Source organism: Elephas maximus, chromosome 13 (genome assembly GCF_024166365.1).
Source record: "Elephas maximus indicus isolate mEleMax1 chromosome 13, mEleMax1 primary haplotype, whole genome shotgun sequence".
NCBI lineage: Eukaryota > Metazoa > Chordata > Mammalia > Proboscidea > Elephantidae > Elephas > Elephas maximus.
In genome coordinates, this window is record NC_064831.1 from 81,128,866 (window position 1) to 81,151,794 (window position 22,929).

General features: G+C 40.3%; 1 protein-coding gene across 3 annotated transcripts in view; it reads left to right on the forward strand.

Annotated features, from left to right (window-relative positions):
• Positions 1–22,929, forward strand: part of SV2B (synaptic vesicle glycoprotein 2B) — a 229,158-nt gene that overhangs the window by 107,569 nt on the left and 98,660 nt on the right. Inside the window, exon 1 of one of the 3 annotated variants that reach the window (XM_049906116.1) lies at positions 19,936–19,950. The exons of the other annotated variants lie outside the window; for them this stretch is intronic. The gene's annotated coding sequence lies outside the window, so the exon portion shown is untranslated. Of the gene's footprint in view, positions 1–19,935; positions 19,951–22,929 lie in introns of those variants that run through there. 3 annotated transcript variants of the gene reach the window in all.

The following is a 22,929-nucleotide window of genomic DNA, read 5'->3' on the forward strand; positions in this document are numbered from 1 at the left end:
TCTTCCTGGTTCTAAGAGACCAGATGCTATGAACTTTCTGACATCACTTTAAACATCCCCCAAAACAGATTCAACCATGACTCCTATGTGTAAAGAGTGGCATGGGACAACCCTCCTACTCAGAGAAGTGACAACCTCATGATGGTCGTGAAATTGGTTATTCCATTTGGTCATTGCTTATCTAATTGGTGAATTGGGTGAGTCAATATTTAAAGATAATAATCTGAAATAAAACTTTTTGCATAAAGCTTTAGGGTAGTAAGAAGTAGCATTCTTATGTATGTGTAAAAAGGAAAGAAAGAAAACACTATCTAGTTTAGGAAAGTCCCTGCTGATGCTGTGGAATTCTCAGCCCTAAGGTTCTCAGACTCCTCTGATGTCAGTTCTAACCAAGGTATGGTTAGTGAGAATTGGAATGGATCATCATATTGTGGAATTTTACTAGTGTAAAAGGGAGGGGTCTGCTCATGGACTTCTTCCTTCTTTACATCTTTGGATTGATTTGTATGATATTTTTCTAGCTTTCAAGCAATTTTTTCCATTGTGTGTACAGAAGTGCAATTTTGTAGTTAAGAACAATAGTTTTGAGTCATGTAGCCTGATTCAAACCTGGGCACCACCACCGATTTGCTATATACCCTTGAACAAGTCATTTAATTTCTCTGAGGCTTAATTTTCTCATCTTGTGAAAAAGCTTGGCACAATTCCTGGCACATAGAGAGAGATAGGTAGATAGAATTTGCCATGAGCAACTCTGACTTATGGCGACCTATGTACAACGGAATTAAACATTACTCAGTCCTGCATCATCCTTATAATTGCCAGCATGTCCGAGTCCATTGTTGTGGCTATTGTGCCAATCCATGTCACTGATGGCCCTTCATACCCTCCCTTGCCCTTTACTTTACCAAACACAATGTTCTCCCCTAGTGGTTGATCCCTCCTGATAACATGTCCAAAGCAAGCCAGTCAGACAGTGTTCTGTTGTGATCCATAAGGTTTTCATTGGCTAATTTTCAGAAGCGTATCTCCGGTCCTTTCTTAGTCTTTCTCAGTCTGGAAGTGCCAATGAAACCTGTCTACCATGGATGACCCTACTGGTATTTGAACTACTGGTGGCATAGCTTCCACTATCACAGCAGCACACAAGCCAGCAAGGTACAACATATGACAGACAGGTGTTGGTGGCACATGGTAACTTCTCAATAAGCATTACTCACTAATGTCTTTCCTGGGTGTCATAAAGTGGATGTAAGGTGTTGTGAGATGTGATGAGTGGGTGTCATGACATATCACAACACCTGGTGGGAGAAATCTTGGCTTTGATTCATGCTTTCTAAAATGTCGATTTTTCCATATTCCCCAATGCCCTCCTGTTAGAGTTTATGCTGACTTCTGATTCATCACTTTGGTACCTTTCTATTCCCCAATTTTTTTCACCTTTAGTTTGTTTTTTTCCATTGCTGGTCAGCTGCTACCTTTGTGATCTTGAAAAATGCTTACTCATGACTTATTTGTTACATCAGTGCCATATATTTTATTCTATCATTGACGTCCAACTTATCTACCTGGCCTTTACCGTGTTACTCTGAATTCAAGCAGTCAGATGCAATTGCCCTTCAAACACTTGCTTAAAAACTCTTAAGTCACAATGTCACCAGGATGTCTCAAGATTTCCTAGGCTATCTTGCCTAAAAGTGGACAAAAGAATACACACGTATACTCGGCTTTTTAATGTTTAGTATAATAAAAATATCATGAGTCTATTTCAAGCAAGGTACGTTTTTATAAAAGTTTCTTAGTTTTCTAGAGCTGGTGTAACAAAATGCCGAAAAGTGGGTGACTTTAAAGAACAGAAATTTATTGTTTCAGAGTTCCAGAGGCAGGAAGTCTGAATTAATAGTGTCAGCAGGGCCATTCTCTTTTCTGTCCACTTTTGGGGAAGACGCTTCTTTGTTTCTTCCAGCTCCTGGTAGCTCTGGACATTTCTTGGTGTTCCTGGGATTTTAGATGTACCTTCACATGGCATCTTTCCCCTGTGCAACTCTGTTTCCATGTCTGTTTCCCCCTTTCATAAGACATCACTTGGAAGGGATTAGGACCCACTCTACTCGGATATGACCTCAATAATTTAACTGATCACACCTTCAAAGAAAGACCCTATATCCAAACAAGGTCACAATCACTGGCACAGGGATTAAGACCCCAGCATATCTTTTTGGAGGACACGATTAATTCTTAATAGTTTCTTTCATTTTTAAAGAGGTATGATATTGGAAATTATTCCACCCTGTCACTGGAACACTTTTGTGAAACAGATGCTCTTTCCATCCAGCTGAACATCAGTTCAAACACATCGAAGGAAAAATACTAACTTCTTCAGAATAGAATTTATTTTGATTTCTAATTCACAAGATATTCTGTTATTTTCGCTTGTTTGCATCACTGGGACTTTTGCATGTAGTTCTTTGACATGATGTGGCTGGTGTTTTCCTTCCATGTTGATCATCAGTGGACTCTGTTCCCTGCTTCACCTAGTTGTGGTGATGGTTGTAAGGTATATAGCTGACTCTGGCTCACTGGTAAGTGTCCTGGTCTTGTTGGTCCAGAGCTCATACTTGTATTAGGAGATATGATGTTTTCCCCCAGCAAAGCTTAAGCGGAAGACTGAAATGGAGATGTTTCTGTTCCTCACGCCCATAGATCAGTGCCCTTTGGGGCTTCCTGGGTGAAATAATACTGAACATTTTCAAAGGTCAAATTACTGAACTGGAAAGTGTTATGGTGGTGATTAGGATACGATAATAAAGATAATAGCTAGCATTTATTCAACTCTTACCTTGTACCCAGTAACTCATTGAACCCTCCCTCACAAGGCCTCATGAGCTAGATCTAATTATCTCCCTTTTCTCATTAAATGGACTGAAAGCTTGGGAGGGGGGTTAAGGAACTTGTGCAAGGTCTTGTTGCTGTATCTTGAGTCCGTACCCAAACTCATCACTATTACACCACTCTGTGCTGCTGACTAGTGTTCTGTCATTAGGGAGTCTTGACTTCCAGTGGAGTGTGACCACACAGGCTTCTGCTGGTCTGAGGCTGTCTCTGAGCCCTGCCCCTTCTTCTTCTATCTTCATGACTGCAGCCAGGAGGATTCTATACAAGGGATTATCACACTACGACATTTTTCTTCTCTGAGGAATTGTGTGGGTGTTGTCTTGGAATTCTCTACTTACTTTCTCCTAACAAAATATGCACTGGCCAATCTGGCAATTTATTGGTGATATGTGGAACAAAGGAAGTCTGGGACTGATTTATTTTATACCCAAATCTAGTAATCTAGAGTCCTCTGAAGAACTATTTGGCTGTCACAAATATGTTTACTTTTACATAAGTGAACTGATGATTCCATATAATTTATTTATGTATGTTTTGCTATGAGATAAACCATTGAACAAAAATTATATGTAAAATATATTATAATGGAGCCAAACCAAACCAAACCCATTGCTGCTGAGTCGATTCCAACTCATAGCGACCCTATAGGACAGAGTAGAACTGCCCCATAGAGTTTCCAAGGAGCACTTAGTGGATTTGAACTGCCGACCTTTTGGTTAGCAAACATAGCTGTTAACCACTATGCCACTAGGGTTTCCTATAATGGGGCAGCATCATGATAAATAGAAAAAAACATTACATATGTTTTTTTTTTTATATGAAGAGGGACAGAGTTAGTTTCAATGCCCATCTCCACAAGTTACTAGCTGTGTGTCCCTTAACAAGTTACTTAGCCTCCCTGAGACTCAGTTTTGTAATTTTTAAGAGGAGATAATCATGCCTGCCAAGAGGGTTATTTGAACAGGTTGTAGAAGTGTGTGAATGCTTAATAAATTTTAAAACATAAGGGAAAATTCAAGTCTTTCTTAGCAATCCGTGTGGAAAAATAATATCCACTAAATGCACAGAAGAGATTTATTTTCAGGATTTGTTTAACTTTTAAAAATAGGTTTTTTTTTTTCATCATGAAGAGACCATTGTTTGAGCATACTCTTTTCTTATAATCAGAGCAGGAGAAGTCCTGAGTCCCACGCAAGGCATACTTTTAAGAATAACTGACAGGTATTAACATTTCACAGGCATGCATCACTGGATGTGTGAACACTACATTTCAAAAGGAATTTATTGGCATCACATTTTGTGACATACTGCTGGAGGCAAATAATTTATCTGATGTGAATGCTTGAGGAAATATTCCTCCGTATTTGCAAGTGGATTCTTCTTTCTTAATAGACTTATTGCATGGGTGAAATGAATTCCATGTTGTTCTTAAATGTCTTTCAGGAAGGGATGAATTTCAGGGTCTCACATTTAATCAATAATTTTCTACTCGACAGCACAGTAGGAGAGCATTACAACCAGGTTGCTCACCAACATCAGAAAACAGCAGGTAAAGGTCACTGTCCAAAGTGCTGAAAGTTATGACTGCTTATGAAATAGATGGTCCTGGGTTGTTTTCTGGAATGGATCTGATTCTAATGTATAATATATAATTTTTATTAAAATAGAAGAAGTATACTAATTTATTTATATTTATATAAATAAATAAAACATATGTAAATATTTTTAAATATTTGGCACAGTAAAACTTCTTGTAGCTTGTAGATAACATCTGACAAGTAATGATACTCAGTAAAATCATAGCAATCCTGAAATTATTTGATTTTATGTTTTTTTAAAAATTATGGTGACAATTTTTTTCCTTGCTGCAAAGGTAAGTGGGTTTGTATAATTTTGTTGAGTGTTAATTTTTAATTAATGTAATCATTTTATATGTTCATCTACTAGGAAGTAGTACTTGGGATTTGTGTTTTCATCTTTACACAAGTGCTAACTCTATTTCTTTTAAACTTGATGTTTTAGTGCTTAGAGCTTTAGAAGAAGAGCTGAATCACATAACTGCAAGTTTAGCTGGCATTGATTTAATATATTTGGATTTAATTTAAAACTGCAGTGCCATAATAAATAAATAGCCATAATAATGAAACTATCTTATGCTCATAAAGTATTTAAATATGAATTACTAAGGAGTTTGGGGTTAAAAGCTTAACATATTGTATTAAAAATACATTAGCTTTCGTTTAGTTATTTTATCAGTAAGTTTTCCTGGCTTGTTTTATTTTTGAAGGAATCATTACAGAGAGACCAAGTGACGTAATTAGAGCTATACAATCTGCCTACTACAGAGGCCAAAATAGAACTCAAGAAGGGGGCCTTGTCAGCTGAGTCTGTGCTGTAACCTCTTGAGTCCAGAGAGCAGGAAAGCTAAAAAGATGTCCTTTAATTTGGACATGACTGTGCAGTTTGAACAGTAAAAGTTATTTAGAGGCTTTTTTGAAACATAAAACCAATTCGAAAGCACTCTTTTTTATGAGCATCGAGTGTTACAGGTTGTCTTTCTTATTGTTCTCATGGTCTAATAGCTTCTAATTCTAAGCCCTGGTTAATCTACACACTCCTTTCTGCCTTAGTTATTTTTCTTCTCAGAATGCCATTTTTCACCTAGTTTCCTTTTTTGGACCACATTTAATTTAGTTCATGACACGCTGTCACAGTTGATCCTTGTAAAGATGTCCTGATTTGTGTTATTTTAGTATTTTTTTCTCATCCGAACCCCATTTTCCTCCTAGTGTAGGTATCAACTCTAAAGTGTTTATATATAGGTATGTGGATTTTTGTTTTACATGTATATACACACACATACATATGGGAAACCCTGGTGGCGTAGTGGTTAACAGCTCGGCTGCTAACCAAAAGGTTGGCAGCTTGAATCCATCTGCTCCTTGGAAACCCTATGGGGCAGCTCTGCTCTGTCTTATAGGGTCACTATGAGTTGAAATTGACTCAACGGCAACAGAGTTTATTTATTTATTTTTTAATGTATGTGTATATACACACACAAACCAAACCAACTGCTATCGAGTTGATTTCGATTCAGCAGTCCTATAGGACAGGGTAGAACTGCCCTAAAAGGTTTCCAAGGAGCAGTTGGTGGATTTGAACTGCCGACCTTTTGGTTAGCAGCCGAGCTCCTAAGGACTGTGCCACCAGGGCTGCGTATGTATATGTATATGTATATGTATATGTATATGTATATGTATATGTATATGTATATGTATATGTATATGTATATGTATATGTATATGTATATGTATATGTATATGTATATGTATATGTATATGTATATGTATATGTATATGTATATGTATATGTATATGTATATGTATATGTATATGTATATGTATATGTATATGTATATGTATATGTATATGTATATGTATATATGACGATGCACCACAGTTTTTTTTCTTTTTCTTCCTTTTTCACTTAGTACTAAATTAAAAGATATACCCGTGTTAATATACATGCAAACATACGTACATATGTATGTTTCTAAGTATTTCAATGCTTCTGACTTCATAAAGAAATCAACATTCTCCAAATTAACTTACCAATGCAATTTAATTATAAGACAATTTCTTCTTTATAATGTCACCCCATATATGAATATGGTAAATCTCTCTATTTTTCAGGTCTTTTAAATGTGCTCTTTGACAAAATTAAAAAATTTCCCCATAAAGGCTTTATATACTCCTTTAGAATAATTCCTTGATACCTTTTAGATTTATTGCTGTTGTGTATGGTATTTTATTGCGTATTACATTTTCTTGTTAGTTTTTTGCTGGTAAAGGTAAATGCTGTTGTTTTTATTACATCTATCTGAATGATCTATGTCAATGATCCTATCATTCATCTATAATGATCATTATGCCTCTTTACTTCCAATGTTTTTTCTTTTTCTTAACTTCTTTTTCTTTCCTAATTGCATTGGTTAGGTCTTTAACACTGTGTTGGACGGTTGTGGTAAAAGTGTACATTTTTTTCTTGTTCTTAATCTTAATGTGAATGCATACAACATTTCTTCATTAAGTGTGATACCTGTTTTACATTTTTGCTAATTAGCATGTACCTATAGCCATTTTTATTATTTTTTTTTATAGCCATAGGGTTGCTATGAGTTGGAATCGACTCGATGGCAATGGGCTTAGTTTTGTTTGTTTGTTTGTTTTTTGGTTTATAGCCATAAAGTCTTACGTACCATGCTTTTATTATTCTATTTTTTAAATTTTCTAATTTCCATTTCTCTCCAAGACAGAATCTCTTGGTTTTTAGACATATAGTGTTGATTCATAGTTTTATTGCTTTATAGCCAGAAACAATCTGTATGAAGTTTCTGCTGTGACCTGGTACCTTGTGAATTTTTACAAATGTTCCGTGTGTATTCTTCTTAACTTGTCTTTTTAAAAAATTTGGCTTGCTTTTTCTTTTTCTGAGCAGGAAGTATTTACATTTCTGCTACAATGGTTGATTTATTTACTTCTCTCTGTAGTTTTATCAATAATGTTTTGCTATTTTGTTTGGAGCATTATATTCATGATTGTTATAGTTTCTTGAGCTAATGTTTCTTCTACCAATATATAACCTTTCTCTTTGTCCCTTATGTTTTTTTTTTTTTTAATCTTAAGTTCTATTTAGTCAGATATTAAATTGTTACACTGCTTTTCTTTTGGTTCATATTTTTCCATTCTTTTATTTTCAGCCTTTCTCTGCACTTTGTTTTAAACGAATCTCTTTAAGGCAACACGTATTGCTTGACACTTTGCAAAGTACAATCTGAGAATCTTATGTTTTCATCACTTAGTTTAACTTTTTACATTAATTTTAGCTGTTACTGTATTGGGATTATTGCTCTTATTTTGTGTTTTTAATTTGCACACATTCTCTTTATCTTTTTTTCTCTCACCCTAATTTCTAATGGATATGTTGAGTTTTATTTTGCAGGTTTTAAAGTTATAGTTTTATTTTCCTGGTGGTTATCCCTAGATTATTAAAACTACACTTGTCTTTCTAACTCTTCCATCAAACAAGGGAAATACATTATCATGCTCTCACCTCATTCTTGTCTGGTCCTCTTCTGCCTACAACTGTGTTAGCATTGAACTTTTAGTTCTAGGTTTTCATGCATGTGTTAACACCACCCCCATTTTGAGTCACTACTTATTTAGAAAATTAAGTTGGTTAACATATTCACTCGTTTTTCCTTTCTACTTTTTGTAGAGTCCTTTGGAATTTAAGTCTTTTTTCACACACCATTTCTCCTAAAATTATTTTCAAGGTGGGTCTTTGTATGATAAACCTTTTGACAATCTTCTGATAAACCTTCTGAGGCCCTGAGTGACTAAAGATACCTTTATTTCATACTTGCATTTAATTGAAAGTTTGGCTGACTTGTAAGATTCTAAGCTTTCTTGAATTCAATTCTTTTCTGGGCTTTCACTTCCTTTCTCTAACTCTATAGATATGACTTCTTCAGTCTAGTATTTCTATTGTGAGGTCTGAGATCAACCTTGGAAACGGTTCTTAGCCTCTTTGAGCTTCAAGTTCCTCTCCTGTAAAATGAAGTAATAATGGCATGCGTTTCACAAGGGATGTGATGGAAAGTTAGTGAAACAATATAAGAGAAAACAACATTCTTGATGTGTTTATGGACAAGAGAATAGTCACTGAGTTGCACCTAATATGGCTTTAAAATTTTGACAAAATTCTTTCCTTTGCAAAAGGATGCAGAAAACAAGGGGAGCGCAGGTGGCGTTTTCTTCTATTTCACGAGATCAGAGAATTCACATCTATATTTTCCATTTTTAAAAATCACAGAAAGGTTTTCTTGCAGTGGACAGATCAATGACTTTCAGCAGCTTCCTTTTATGAGTCGAGCCTTGGGGGCTGAAGTGTGATTCATCACTTGAGGCCAAGCTGCCCTGTTTTCCAGACACCTGCTGTGCAGGATCCTGGGGCTGGGCAGGATGGATGCTGACCCTGACATAGCCAGTTGGCCTGGACAGTTAATATCAATCATTTTTGGGCTTGTGGCTGTCTTTATACCACATTTTTTTTTTTCCATTTCCCCCCTCTGAAGTGAAAAGAGAAAGAAACAAATCTGGTTACTGATTTGTTTTCTGTCTGTGAATACACAGCGGTCCCTTTTTACTCGGTGAGGCGTCTGCTTCTTAAGCTTCTATTTTTGCTCAATATTCTGCCCTGCTCAGAATATTGAAGTGAGTGAGTGGGGGAGTCAGGAGAGGTGAGCCTGAGATGGCGGCAAAATGGATAGGAGCGCCCGTATGTGTGTGTCGTGGTAGGGTAAGGGCTGTTGTTGTTAGTCGCTGTTGAATTGGCACCAACTCAAGATGACCGTATGTATGAGAAAACAAAACGTTGCCCAGTCCTGCACCGTCCTCACGACTGTTGGTATGTTCGAGTCCATTGCTGTGGCTGTTGTGTCAATCTGTCTCACTGAGGGTTTCCCTCATTTTCCCTGACCCTGTACTTTACCAAACAAGATGTCCTTTTCTAGCAATTGGTCTTTCCTTACGACGTGCCCAAAGGAAGCGAGTCGAAGTCTTGACACCCTTGCTTCTAAGGAACATTCTGTTTGTATTTCTTCTAAGACCGATTTGTCTGTTCTTTTGGCAGTCCATGGTATATTCAACATTCTTCACCAACACCACGATTTGACAATCATTGTATTCCCAATGAAGCAGGGTTAACTTTACTTGGCTCTGACATTTTTCAAGTTGAACTTTTTAAGACTGAAAACAACGGCAGAGCCAGGGAACCCTTTCGGAAGATCCAGAGCATCTGTGCTTCCTATTCTTTCGTTGGAGCAGAACATATGGTGGTGGCTCCGCTTGCTGGGTCTCTGCAGGACCTCTAAGCAAGAGGCAGATTGAAGGGTGGACCCACACTCTGCGCTGAAAAAAATTAAGGCCCTTGAAGGCATTCAAATATGTGAGAGAAGCACAAGGACATTTTGCCAATACAAAATGAAAGCAGCTTTCATCTTCTCAAAGTTGCCTCACATTTTAGTTCTAGAAAGCACTCAGCTTTCATGTCAGCCCTTTTGTATTAATGCTAAGACTAATTCTCAAGTGAAGTGCTGGCTAAATGACCACAAAAGGGATCAATGCATCAGGTTTAAATGATGAATGTGTTTATAGTCTCAAAGACAGCAGTCCAGGAGAATATATTCTTTTTTCTTTTACTTTCCAGCATATTTAAACTTAAATTGTAACTCTAAGGACCATGTTTTTCCCTCCTCCTATAATATAAATGTGGAAATTGAAAATCTGTGTTTGTGTTTGCTAGTGAATCATCAGGGTATAGATGAATCAGAAATATATATATATATATATATATATATATATATATATATATATGTATTTTCATTAGGAGCCTGGCTAGGGCACTCAGCTGCTGGAGTGCTTGTCCAGTGCAGGAGAGAATTAAATTTAGGCAAATCTAGGTAGGATCAGTAAGGGCAATTTTCAGATTAGTGTCTTGTACTAGGGCAGCTGGAATCCCTGGGTGGTGCTGGGGTTCATGTAAGGTTGACGTGAGGACTGAAATGAGCAACAGATGTGAAATTGCTTTGAAAACCCAACATGCTCTACAAATTCTAAAGCTTGGTTTCCATTGTTGCAATGTGTTGTTTTTAGTTGCCAACAAGTCAACTCCAATTTATGGCAATCCTGTGTATAACATAAAGAAACATTGCTCAGTCCTGCACCATCTTCATGAGAGTTGGCATGTGTAAATCCGTTGTTGCAACCATTGTGTTGTGCCTTCCAACCTAGGGCCCTCATCTTCGAGCACTATACTGGACAATATTCTGTTGTGATCCGTAGGGTTTTCATTGGCTGATTTTTGGAAGTAGATCACCAGACCTTTCTTCCTAGTCTGTCTTAGTCTGGAAGTTACACTGAAATCTCTCTAACATGGGTGGCCCTGCTAGTATTTGAAATACCAATAGCATAGCTTCCAGTATCATAGCAATGTACAAGCCACCACAGTACCACAAACTGACAGACAGGTGGTAGATTGTTGCAGTGTAGAATAATCTATTTAATAGTTAAGGGCTCAGGCTCTGGGCCGTTTACTAGGTGTGTGACCTTGGGTTAGTTACTTACCCTCTCTGAGTCTTAGTTCCCTCAACTCTAAAATGTGGATTGTAGTGGTATCTACTTCATAGGGTGGTAGGTAGGTGTCTTAGCTATCTAGTGCTCCTATAACAGAAATACCACAAGTGGATGACTTTAACAAACTGAAGTTTATTCTCTCACAGTCTAGTAGTCTAGAAGTCCAAATTCAGGGTGCCAGCTCCAGAAAAAAAGAAAAAAAAGGCTTTATCTCTCTGTCAGCTCCTTGGAAGGTCCTTGTCATCAATCTTCCCATGACCTAGGAGCTTCTCAGTGCAGGGATCCCAGATCCAAAGGACATGCTATTCTCCTGCCCTTGTTTCTTGGTGGTGTAAGGTCCCCATGCCTCTCTGCTTGCTTCTCTCTTTTATATCTCAAAAGAGATTGACTTAAAACAACCTAATCTTGTAGACTGAGTCCTGTCTCATGAACATAACTGCAGCTAATCTCACCTCATTAACATCAGAAAGGTAGGATTTACAACATATGGGAAAATCACATCAGATGACAAAAAGGTGGACAATTACACAATACTGGGAATCATGGCCTAGCCAAGTTGACACACATTTTTTGGGGGGGGGGACACAATTCTAACCATAATAGTGGGTTAAATGAGAAAGTGCAGAGAAAGCACAGCACAGTGCCTGATGCATAGCAAGTCTTTGGTGAAAGCTGCCTGCCATCGTTGCCATTGCTGTGTTATGGTTGTTGTTACCATTACCTAGGGTACACCTGCTGTCCGCAGTAGGATTAGAGGGCCCAGGTGGAGGATGGAGTTCTGCAAGTCTATCACATTACATCCCATTACAACTGTAACAACAATATGCCTGTCTCTTTACCAAGATCCTCAGGCAGGGAAAATCTTCACTGTTTAAGTGCTTTCGACTTTGCTTTCATAATAATTTATTAAAGATCTACTAATAACAAGAGGCTTCTTTCAAAAATAAATCAATAGTTCATATCCAGGCCAAGATGCTAAAATTCACTTCTTGCAAGAAATTAGTCATGGAAAAAAAAATCACATCTGTCTTGTGTGTGAGGCATTTATTGACCATCCTGTGTCAAAGACAAGGCACAGGGGTAAGATAATGGATAAACCAAGGCCTCTGCCCCAACGGGCACACAGTCTAAGGGGGGCACGTGTACAAACAATGAAAACAAAGTGCTGTTTTTACATCACAGTGTTACATAGAAACGGTGATGGGAACGTAGATGTGGGAGTGATATATTATGTCTAGGTGGGTCCTGGCCAAAGCCTTGGAAAGGAACTGACCTTTGAATTGAGTTTTATGGCTAATTGGGCAGTCCTTGGATATTCGGGAAGGAGTCCTGGTGGCCCAGTGGTTAAGCACTCGGCTGTGAACTGAAAGGTTTCTCCATGGGAGAAAGATGTGCCAGTCTGCTTCTGTAAAGATTCACAGCCTCGGAAACCCTCTAGTGCAGTTCTACTCTGTCCTATAGGGTCATTATGAGTCAAAATCAACTCGACAGCAATGGGTTTGAATATGCATGGTGCAGCGAGGTGGGGAGGCATGAATTGGGCGGCAGAATGTGGGGTGTGGATAGAGATGAGACTGGTAACAGTGGCCTTAGCCACTGTAAAGGCCCCTGAATACCATGTTAGGGAATTTGAACTTGGTTTTGTGAGCAAGGGGGAGGTGTTGTAAAGACATATGCATTCAGTATACCTGCCTTGGATAAACACCAAAGAAGAAACATCAGTGAAGGGATGAATTATTCTCTATCTATATGTTAAGCACATTTTTTTTTTTTTTTTTGCTTGCCTAACAGGTTGTGCTAGATAGATTTGTTGGGATGAAATTGCACTAATATGAGTTATATGCCATTTGGAACTGTTAATGAGTAGAGTGTCACCATGGGTGGAGACTAAAGGGAAGTGGGAGATGGGAAAGACTGGAATTCTGACCAAGCAGGGAGGCCAGGCAGCTGATAATAATAATGATGACTATTGTTTACACAGTGCCAGCAGCCTGCAGGACCCTGTGATAGACACTTCACAAGCAGGACTATTGCAGGGGGAGCTTATGTCTGATCCTGGAGTGGTGGAGATTTTGCCCTTCCTCTGCTGAGCTTGTTCAGCCTAGAGATGCTGATCTCAGATGGAAGCAAGTCAAAGAGAACTGTACACTCTGCCCTGACTAGATACAGGAGTTAGGCTGGCCTTATCAAAATACTGTACTTCCTCCCCACAAAAAACCCCTTGCTGTCGAGTAGAACTGCCCCATAGGGATTCCAGGAAGTGGCTGGTGGAGTCAAACTGCCGACCTTTGGGTTAGCAGCCGAGCTCTTAACCGCTGCGCCACCAGGGCTCTGTACTTCCTCCTAGATAGTCAAAATTGGTTACTGTAAAGGAATGGTGTGATCCTTGTCTTAAACAGCAAAAAACTAAGTTGCCATCAATAGGAGCATGGATGAATAAGGAGAGGCATACAGAGCAATACTATATAGCAGCTAAGATAAATTAATTAAAACTATATTTACATGTAGTTTTAATTATGCAAAAGCCAGACAATGAAAAAGGAAGACAGAAGAATTGATGCCTTAGAACTGTGGTGTTGGCAAAGAATATTGTCTGTACCGTGGCCTGCCAAAAGAACAAACAGTCCAGCCTTAGAAAATATACAACCAGAATGTTCCATAGAAGCGAAGATGGGGGACTTCGACTTGCTTACTTTGGACTCATCAGGAAAGACCAGTTTCTGGAAAGGGACATTATGTCTGGTAAAGTAGATAGATGGTCAGCAAAAATGAGAGAAACCCTCAATGAGACTGAACTGACACAATAGCCAGAACAAAGGACTCCAACACACCAATGATCGTGGAGGTGACGCGAGACTGGGCAATATTTCCTTCTGTTTATACCTAAGGCTGCCATGATTTGGTGCCGACTTGACAGCAGCTAACAACAACAACAAAAACAAACCCGTTGCCCTCGAGTCGTTTCAGACTCATAGCTACCCTTACAGGACAGAGTAGAACTGCCCCATAGGGTTTCCAAGGAGCGGCTGCTGGATTCGAACAGCCAACGTTTTGGTTAGCAGCCAAGCTCTTAACCACTGTGCCACCAGCGTTCCAATAACAACAACAACATTTGCATTATGGGTAAATCTCTGAAACATAATTTTGGACTAAAAAAGCAACGACATTTACCATATGATATCATTTACATAAAGTTAAAAAACACCCAAAACAATATTTTAAAATTTGATAGACACATTAAGATGTCAGAAAAAAAACAAAAACAAAAAAAAACTGGGTTTATACTGGTGGTTAGCTCTAGGAAGGAAGAGAGAGTGTCAAGAAGGGAAGAGCCTACACAGGAGGCTTCAATTTTATCTTTTTATTAATATTATTATTTATCTTTTATTGTGCTTTAAGTGCAAGTTTACAATTCAAGTCGGTCTCTTATAAAAAAATTTATATACACCTTGCTATGTACTCCTAGCTGCTCTCTCCACAATGTGACAGCACACTCCTTCTCTCCACCCCGTATTCCCCGTGTTCATTCAACCACCTCCTGTGCCCCTCTGCCTTCTCGTCTCCCCTCCAGACAGGAGCTGGCCACATAGCCTCATGTGTCTGCTTGAGCCAAGAAGCTCACTCCTCACCAGTATCATTTTCTGTCTCAGTCCAGTCTAATCTTTGTTTGAAGAGTTGGCTTCGGGAATGGTTTTAGTAATTTGATCTTTTTTTGAAGACAAAAAGCCAATAAGGCAAAAGCTAAGATTAGAGAAAGGCAAGCAGCGAGTTCACGGTTGCTTGTAGTGCTGTATTGCTTTCTCTTCATATCTCTGTGCTTGAAATGTTTCACAATACAATAAAATTGAACAAACATTCAGCCTTAGAAAAAATACAGCCAGAATGCTCTGTAGAAGCGAAGACGGTGGGACTTCGACTTGCTTACTTTGGACTCATCAGCAAAGACCAATTGCTAGAAAAGGACATTACGTCTGGTAAAGTAGAGGGTCAGCTCTGAAATGCTTCAGTCAAGGGACCAAGGCATATTATATTTAAACAAAGACATTACGTTTGGCTTTGAAGGAATTTTCTAATTGCCTTTTTTTCCCCCGGTGACAGTTTTTGGTGCTCATCCACGCTGCCTGCAGGTGTGTAGGTGTGTGTTTGGAGATCTGCTAGAGGAAGTGAGCACATTTGTCAAAATGGAATGTTATGTTTGTACCAGAAATATTGATGGTTCAGTGGTAGAATTTTCGCTTTCCGTGGAGGAGACCCAGGTTCAGTTCCCCACCAATGTACCTCAGGCACAGCCATCACCCATCTGTCAGTGGAGGTTTGCGTGTTACTATGATGCTTAACAGGTTTCAGTGGACCTTCCAGATTAATATGGGCTAGGAAGAAAGGCCTGGCAATCTACTTCTGGAAATCAGCTAATGAAAACCCTATAGAACACAAAAATCTAATCTACAACTGATTATGGGGATGACACAGGACCCGGCATATTTCATTCCATTGTGCATGGGTCACCTTGAGTTGGGGCTGACTTGATAGCAACTAACAACAATACCCAGAAACCTAAAAAAATATTTTCTTGAAATGCAGAATATGTTAACTGAATGAGTAGAAGGGCTTATGTTAAGAACAGCTGGGCCTGGGCCACAAAAGATGAGGAGAGTCTAGGGGGTAGTCCTGGCCTATGTAGGACAAAGCAACAACCTGATTATGATGATCTTGACTCAGGGGGGTGGTTCAATTTTAAAACCATGTAGTAACGTTGGGCTGGTGCAGCCTAGTGTGACCTGAAGTGGTGGAGGAACATACAGAGCGATGATTCCCAAGCATGTGGAGATGCCTCTCTAGGGCAGGCGGAGTCTCCTGTGGTTGCATATTTAAAGTTTGAAACAGCATATGCTTCTATTTTGGATATGAAAACTTTTTTTTTGTCATGTGAACTACAGAGAGTCAAACTCAACAAATCTTGGGGGAAGAAATTTTCAGAAAGTAATTTGACTCTCAACTACAGCCATCACTTCATGGGGGGAAGAGTGAGAATCAGAGAGCGAATGGATCTTGAGAGATTTGTCAAATTGGAGGTGTCTTGCTTTTCTAGTGCTGTCACAGAAATACAAGTGGGTGGTTTAAAAAAACAGAAATTTATTTTCTCACAGTTCAGAGACTAAAAGTCTAACTGAGGGTGGCAGCCATGTTGATTCCTTCCTTGTTGGTAGTTCCAGGCATTGCTTGGTCCCTTGGCTGGTAGAGGATCCTCGCACGTCTCCTTTCTTCCCACTGTGCATGCGTGTGTCTCTGTGTCTATGCTGCTCTTCATAGAGCTCGAAAGTGATTCGGTTTAGGATCCACCTTGCACTGGTATGACCTCAACTGACTGACTGATTACATCACATTAGATTTCATTATGGAAAGTGACTATCTTACGTCAGATTAGATCACATCCACAGATGTATGGGTTAGGATTCTAACACAGATTTTGGGAGGACCCAAATAAATCCCTAAAAAGGGGGCATAGGTTAAAAAGTTGACTAGTACTGTTCTAGGCCAGTGTTCTCAGGGGACCAGAATCTGGGTGGCGAGGATGGGGGTTTTGCAAATAGCACAGGGTCTTCTTCCTTCCTGAGATCCACTCCTGGCTGGAGCAGGGATGAGGGGGTCTTGGATTCTTTTTTAAATACTGCTGTCATAAACCATTCTATTCTGGGAGATTCTAGGCCCTCAGGTGTCTTGGGGCAGAGCAAATACTTTTTGAGAATCCCTGTTGTGGGCAGTGGTGGGCCTCATGGTTTGTTTCCAAGCCTGTCACCATTGCAGCAGGACCCCAGGCAGTAGAGGCTTAGAGGAACCCTTAGGGGACCCGGGTTCCAGTCCCCAGGTGGAGAGGTAGGAAAGGCGGGAAATGGCTTAGAGGTCCAGCTGAAGCTTCTGGGCACACATAATGGAGATGAGAGCTTGGAGGGCTATTCTGGGCTGAAGGCTATTAATTTCAATTCTATCTTTTGAGAAGGAAGCAGCTTTTCATGTATTGCCGTCAGAGCAGTGTGGCTATTACTCATTGATGGGAGATGAGATGGGGCTGGACCTGCAGGCTAAGGGTCTCTAGGCAGATGGCCAGGAGAGGCTGCTCAGGTTCTAGCTTTCCTCTTAACTATCAGTAACCATTGGTTAAGTAAGACTTTCCATATTTCCTTGGGTAGTACAAACAGTTAAGTGAAACTAACCAAAAGTTTGGTGGTTCAAACCCACCTAGAGACACCTTGGAAATTGTTGCTGTTGTTAGGTGCCGTCGAATTGGTTCCGGCTCGTAGTGACCTTATGCACAACAGAACGAAATGCTGCCTGATCCTGCACCATCCTTACAGTCATTATTATGCTGGAGCTCATTGTTGCAGCCATGGTGTCAGTCCACCTTGTTGAGGGTCTTCCTCTTTTCCACTGACCCTGTACTTTGCTAAGCGTGATGTCCTTCTCCAGGAACTGATCCCTCCTGACGACCTGTCCAAACTATGTAAGATGCAGTCTCGCCACCCTTGTGTTTAAGGAGCATTCTGGTTGCACTTCTTCCAAGACAGATTTGTTTGTTCTTCGCCAACACCACAATTCAAAGGCATCAATTCTTCTTCAATATTCTTCGCCAACACCACAATTCAAAGGCATCAATTCTTCTTCAGTTTTCCTTATTCACTGTCCAGCTTTCACATGCATATGATGCAATTGAGAATACCATGGCTTGGGTCAGGTGCACCTTAGTGTTCAAGGTGACATCTTTGCTCTTCAACACTTTAAAGAGGTCCTTTGCAGCAGATTTGCCCCATGCAATGCATGTTTTTATTTCTTGACTGCTGCTTCCATGGCCGTTGATTGTGGACCCAAGTAAAATGAAATCCTTGACAACTTCAATCTTTTTTCCATTTATCATGATGTTGCTCATTGATCCAGTTGTGAGGATTTTTGTTTTCTTTATGTTGAGATGCAAGCCATACTGAAGGCTGTGGTCTTTGATCTTTATTAGTAAGTGCTTCAAGTCCTTTTCACTTGGAATTAAGACTTGGAAGTCTGCTTCTGGAAGGTCATAGCCTCAAATATCCTGTGGAGCACTGTTCTACTCTGAAACACGTGGGATGGCCATGAGTTGGAATTGACTTGATGACAACAGTTTTTTTTTTTAATTTAATTATTTATTTAAGGTACATAAAAAATCCAGGAAGTCATTGAGATAATTTTAAACCTTAAATCAAAAATAACCCTTGAAGTCTTCTTAAAACCAAATAGTTTAGCTTAACTAGTAAAAGATGTCTTCCTTGAGCATTATGCTTTTTTAAGAACTATCTATATGGGATCAAATTAACAACAGCAAGTCGAAAGATTAGATAGGAAACTTAGGGGACAGTGAATTTATGTTAATGGGGAGGAACAACTCCGAAAAGGATGAGAATGGTTGCCCAACTTGAAAAATGTGATTAATGTCGCTGAATTGCGCATGTAGAAATGGTTGAATTGGTGTATGTTTTGCGGTGTATATTCCCAACAACAACAGCAACAACAATGTCCAGGAAGTGCCTTGATCCCACCTATGTCCAAGTCTCTCCCATTGCTTATGTCCTGATATTTGATAATTTACTGAGAGGTAAGGTTTCTGCTGAGGGCATCTGATGCTTTGTTTCTGAGTCTGGCCTCTGTGGCCCTTGGCACTGAGACTCAAGCAGGATGCTCCACCAGAATCAAGCCTATGACCTTTGAAATGTTATTTCTCCAGTAGAATTGATAGGAACAGCCAGGTACAAAAAAAGGGATATTTATGGGGGCCATATGGCCTTGAAACCTGTTCAAATATAATTTAGAAGAAAGGCAAATGCCAGTCCCTGTTACTTTTGGAACACACTTGCCTTGGAGATTGGGAAGGATACTTCAGGGCATGTCAGCATGGGCCACTGGTTGCTGTCAGAAACCTAATATGTCAATATGGGCTTTCTCATGGTCAGTGGTATGGCCCTGGTCCAGTTCAGCAAATACAGATGAATGAGAGGGTCAGATGGACTGTACCAGGGTTTATTTGTTTATTCTCAGTCCTTTTAGCCATATTGTGAATCTCACACTGCCTGGGGAAAGGATTAATACAAGTGTGTCATAAGATAATAATTTTATATTTGGCTTTGATTGCCTATGGCTGATTTTCAGGGAAATGGACATACTGTTCCCTTTGTCTCAAATACTCCCCACCCTCACCACTCCTTTATCCATCTGGCCACCTCCTATTCATTTTTCAAAACCAATCTCAGGTTTCATCTCCTCCGGGAAGCAAGTAAGGAGCCCTGGTGACCCAGTGGTTAAGTACTTGCCTGCTAACCAAAAGGTTGGTGGTTTGAACCCACCAGCCACTCCGAGGGAGAAAGATGCAGCAGTCTGCTTCAGTAAAGATTCTACCAAAGCCAGATTCACTGCTGTTGAGTCGATTTTGACTCATAGTGACCCCATAGGGTTTCCAAGACTATAAAACTCTACAGAAGCAGACGGGCATATCTTTTCCCCAGGGAGCTGCTGGTGGTTTCGTACCACTGTCCTTTCAGTTAGCAGTCGATCACTTTAACCAGGGATCCTTTCAGTAAAAATTACAGCCTTGGAAACCCTATGGGGTAGTTCTATTCTGTCCTATAGGATTGCTATGAGCCTGAATTCGACTCAATAGCAATGGGAGGTGGGGGGCAAGTCTTCAGACTCAGGGAATCACCCTTCCTTAGCACTTCCCTGGACTGTATATGAATTCTCAAGTTTAACATTAATTGAGGGCCTAATTTTTGTTTTAAATACTCATATGGTGCTGATTGCTTGAGAACTACTGCTCTACACATTTACATACCAGCCATATAAGGTAAGTACAAATATCTTCCTATTTTACAGATGAGAATGGCAAAGCCCAGAGAGGCGAAGTAACTTCCCCGAGGTCCCGCAGTGAATAGTAGCAGAGCTGATGGTGGACTCCGGGTGGCCAGGCTACAGAATCTGTGTACCATCCCATCTCTCCCTAAACTCTCCCACTACCTTTAATAGCTAAGACTGATATTAATTCATCTCTCCTGACCCTGCCCATCTTCTACCAAAGCAGCTCCTCCCATAGCTTTTTCCATCTCACTCCATGGCTATGCCATCCTTTCGGCTGCTCATTTCCCAAATCTTGGTGTCATTTTTGCGTCTTCTCTTGCTCTCACACCCCACAACTGATCCATTTATAAATCGATGGGTCTCCTTTTCAGCATAGAGCCAGACCTGAAAATACCTATCACTTCAGTGTCTAAACATATTGGTCTAAGCCACAGGCATTGCTGGCCTGGATTATGGCAGAACCCCAAACCAAACCCATTGCTGTTGAGATGATGCCAACTCACAGTGACCCTATAGGACAGCGTAGAACTGCCCCATAAGGTTTCCAAGGCTGTAATCTTTATGGAAGCAGACTGCCACATCTTTCTTCTGCAGAGCTGCTGGTGGGTTTAAACTGCCGACGTTTTGGTTAGCAGCCGAGCACTTAACCACTGTTCCACCAGGGCTCCTGGATTATGGCAAGAGACTCCTATTTGGTCTTCCTGCTTCCTTCCTGTCCTCTCCTCCCCATCCCACACACAAACACACACAGTATATTCCATGAGTTGGAATCAACTGGACTGCAGTGAGTTTCTTTTTCTCTCTTGGGATCAACACCTGTGGGGGAGTGAAAAACCAGGATTGATCAGGAGGAGAAGGTTGGCCACAATCTTCACACTCCAAGGGCACTGGAGCTGGAAAGGACCTGTAGAGTTGGAGTGTGAGGGCCTGGCCTTTGTGTGCCCACATTGATCAGCCATTGGCAGTGGGGAGCTCTAGGAAGGGGCATGACCTTGGGTGAGGCCACTCTATTCAGTACCAGGCAACCCCAGAGGGAGCTGACAGCCACCCACACTCAAAGCAGCTGGGCAGTGAGGGCTCAGTCCTCGGTATGTGTGTTGAGGGGGCCCTGGTGGACCACCACAGTATCCACTACAGTAAACCTTCAATAAATGCTTGCAGTTATTACCTTCTTACTGCACTGCCTGAATCTACTGCCTGAGTACAGAACAGATGCCATCCTTTGAGTCTCAGCTTCCTGCAAAGACTGTCCTCTGTAAGCCTTTCTCCCTGTGGACTTCCAGAAATGGGAGACTTGCCCAGCTGCCCAGCAGCTTTGCTCACTGTCTGAGGTGTTGGTGGGGCTACCTTGTTCCTTGTAGGGAAGTTGATTCAAAACAAAATAGGGTGTAGATGGTACCGAGCTTTTGTTCGGGTGATGGAGACATTTGGAATCCGATACTGGCAATGACTGCACAGCAAACGCGTGTAACATTACTGAGTTGTACATGTTAATAACATGGAAATGGCAAATGTTTTGTTAAATGTGTGCTCACCGCAATAGAAAGGAAATAAAGAAGGAAGAAAGGAAGGAAGAAAAAAAGAAATTTATCTTTAAAAAAAAAAAAAAGGCCAGACTTTTGAGTAGTCTAGGTCAGCAGGCTTGTCCATGGTGCCATTTAAAGAAACTCCCCCACTACCTGGAATTCTACTTTTTGTATTCCCTTTTGTACTGAAGAATTTTAAAAAGCATCACGAGTATACTATTTAAATGCAAATAACTCCGATAGAGTTAACACCTTAAGCATTTGTGATGAAATGACTTTATATCTTTATTCAAACACAGTCTTAATTTTTCTATTTTAAACTCTTCTAAATCTGGTGATCTTGTTATGGTTTGCCCTGGGTTTTATGCTGTTTTTGTTGGGAGCTGTCAAGTCAGTTCTGACTCATAGCGACCCTATGCACAACAGAATGAAGCACTGGCCAGTCCTGCTCCATCCTCACAATTGTTGCTTTGCTTGAGCCCATTGTTGCAGCCACTGTGTCAATCCATCTCGTTGAGGGTCTTCCTCTTTTTCGCTGACCGTCTACCAAGCATGATATCCTTCTCCAGGGACAGATCCATCCTGATAACATGTCCAAAGTATGTGAGATGCAGTCTCGCTATCCTTGCTTCTAAGGATCATTCTGGCTGTACTTTTTCCAAGACAGGGTTTTATGTATGGTTAGTGAAAATGATCCAGATTCCTTCACTTGGGCATTTGCATTGAGAAAATCTAGGGTACAGTAAGAAAAAAAAAAGGACTCAAAATCTAGGTTCTAGTGTGAGATCTGTTCTCAATAACTAGAGACTTTTTTAAGCTTCTTAACATCTGTGAAGTTCATTACCTCTTTGGTAAAAAGGGGGCTAGATCTAGATATGAGCTCTGGTGGCACAATGGTTAAGCATTCAGCTGCTAACCGGGAAGTCGGCGGTGAGAACCCCTCGGCTGCTCCTAGGAAGAAAGGACCTGGTGATAGCTCCTGTAAAGATACTACACCTGGTCCTGTCGAGTTGATTTTGACTCATAGCAACCCTATAGGGCAGTTCAACTCTGTCCTACAGGGTCACTATTAGTCGGAATCAACCTGGCGGCTTACAACAAACTTTAATTATTTAGAGTGTACAAGGAGTGGCTGGTAGATTTGGACTACAGACTTCTTGGTTAACAGCCGAGTTTTTAACCACTGCACCACCAGGGACCCCAGGAAACTCTATTCAAACCAAACCTGTTGCAGTCGAGTCGACTCCAACTCATAGGGAACCCTACAGGGCAGGCAGTTCTACTTTGTCTTACAGGGTCACTATGAGTTAGAATCGCCCTGGTGGCTCACAACAACAGATCTAGATAATGCACTGTCCAACGCTAGTGACCCGGTGACTCTTTAATTAGAATAAAATTCAGTTCCTCAGTCTTACTAGTCACATTTCATGTTCTCAGTTGCC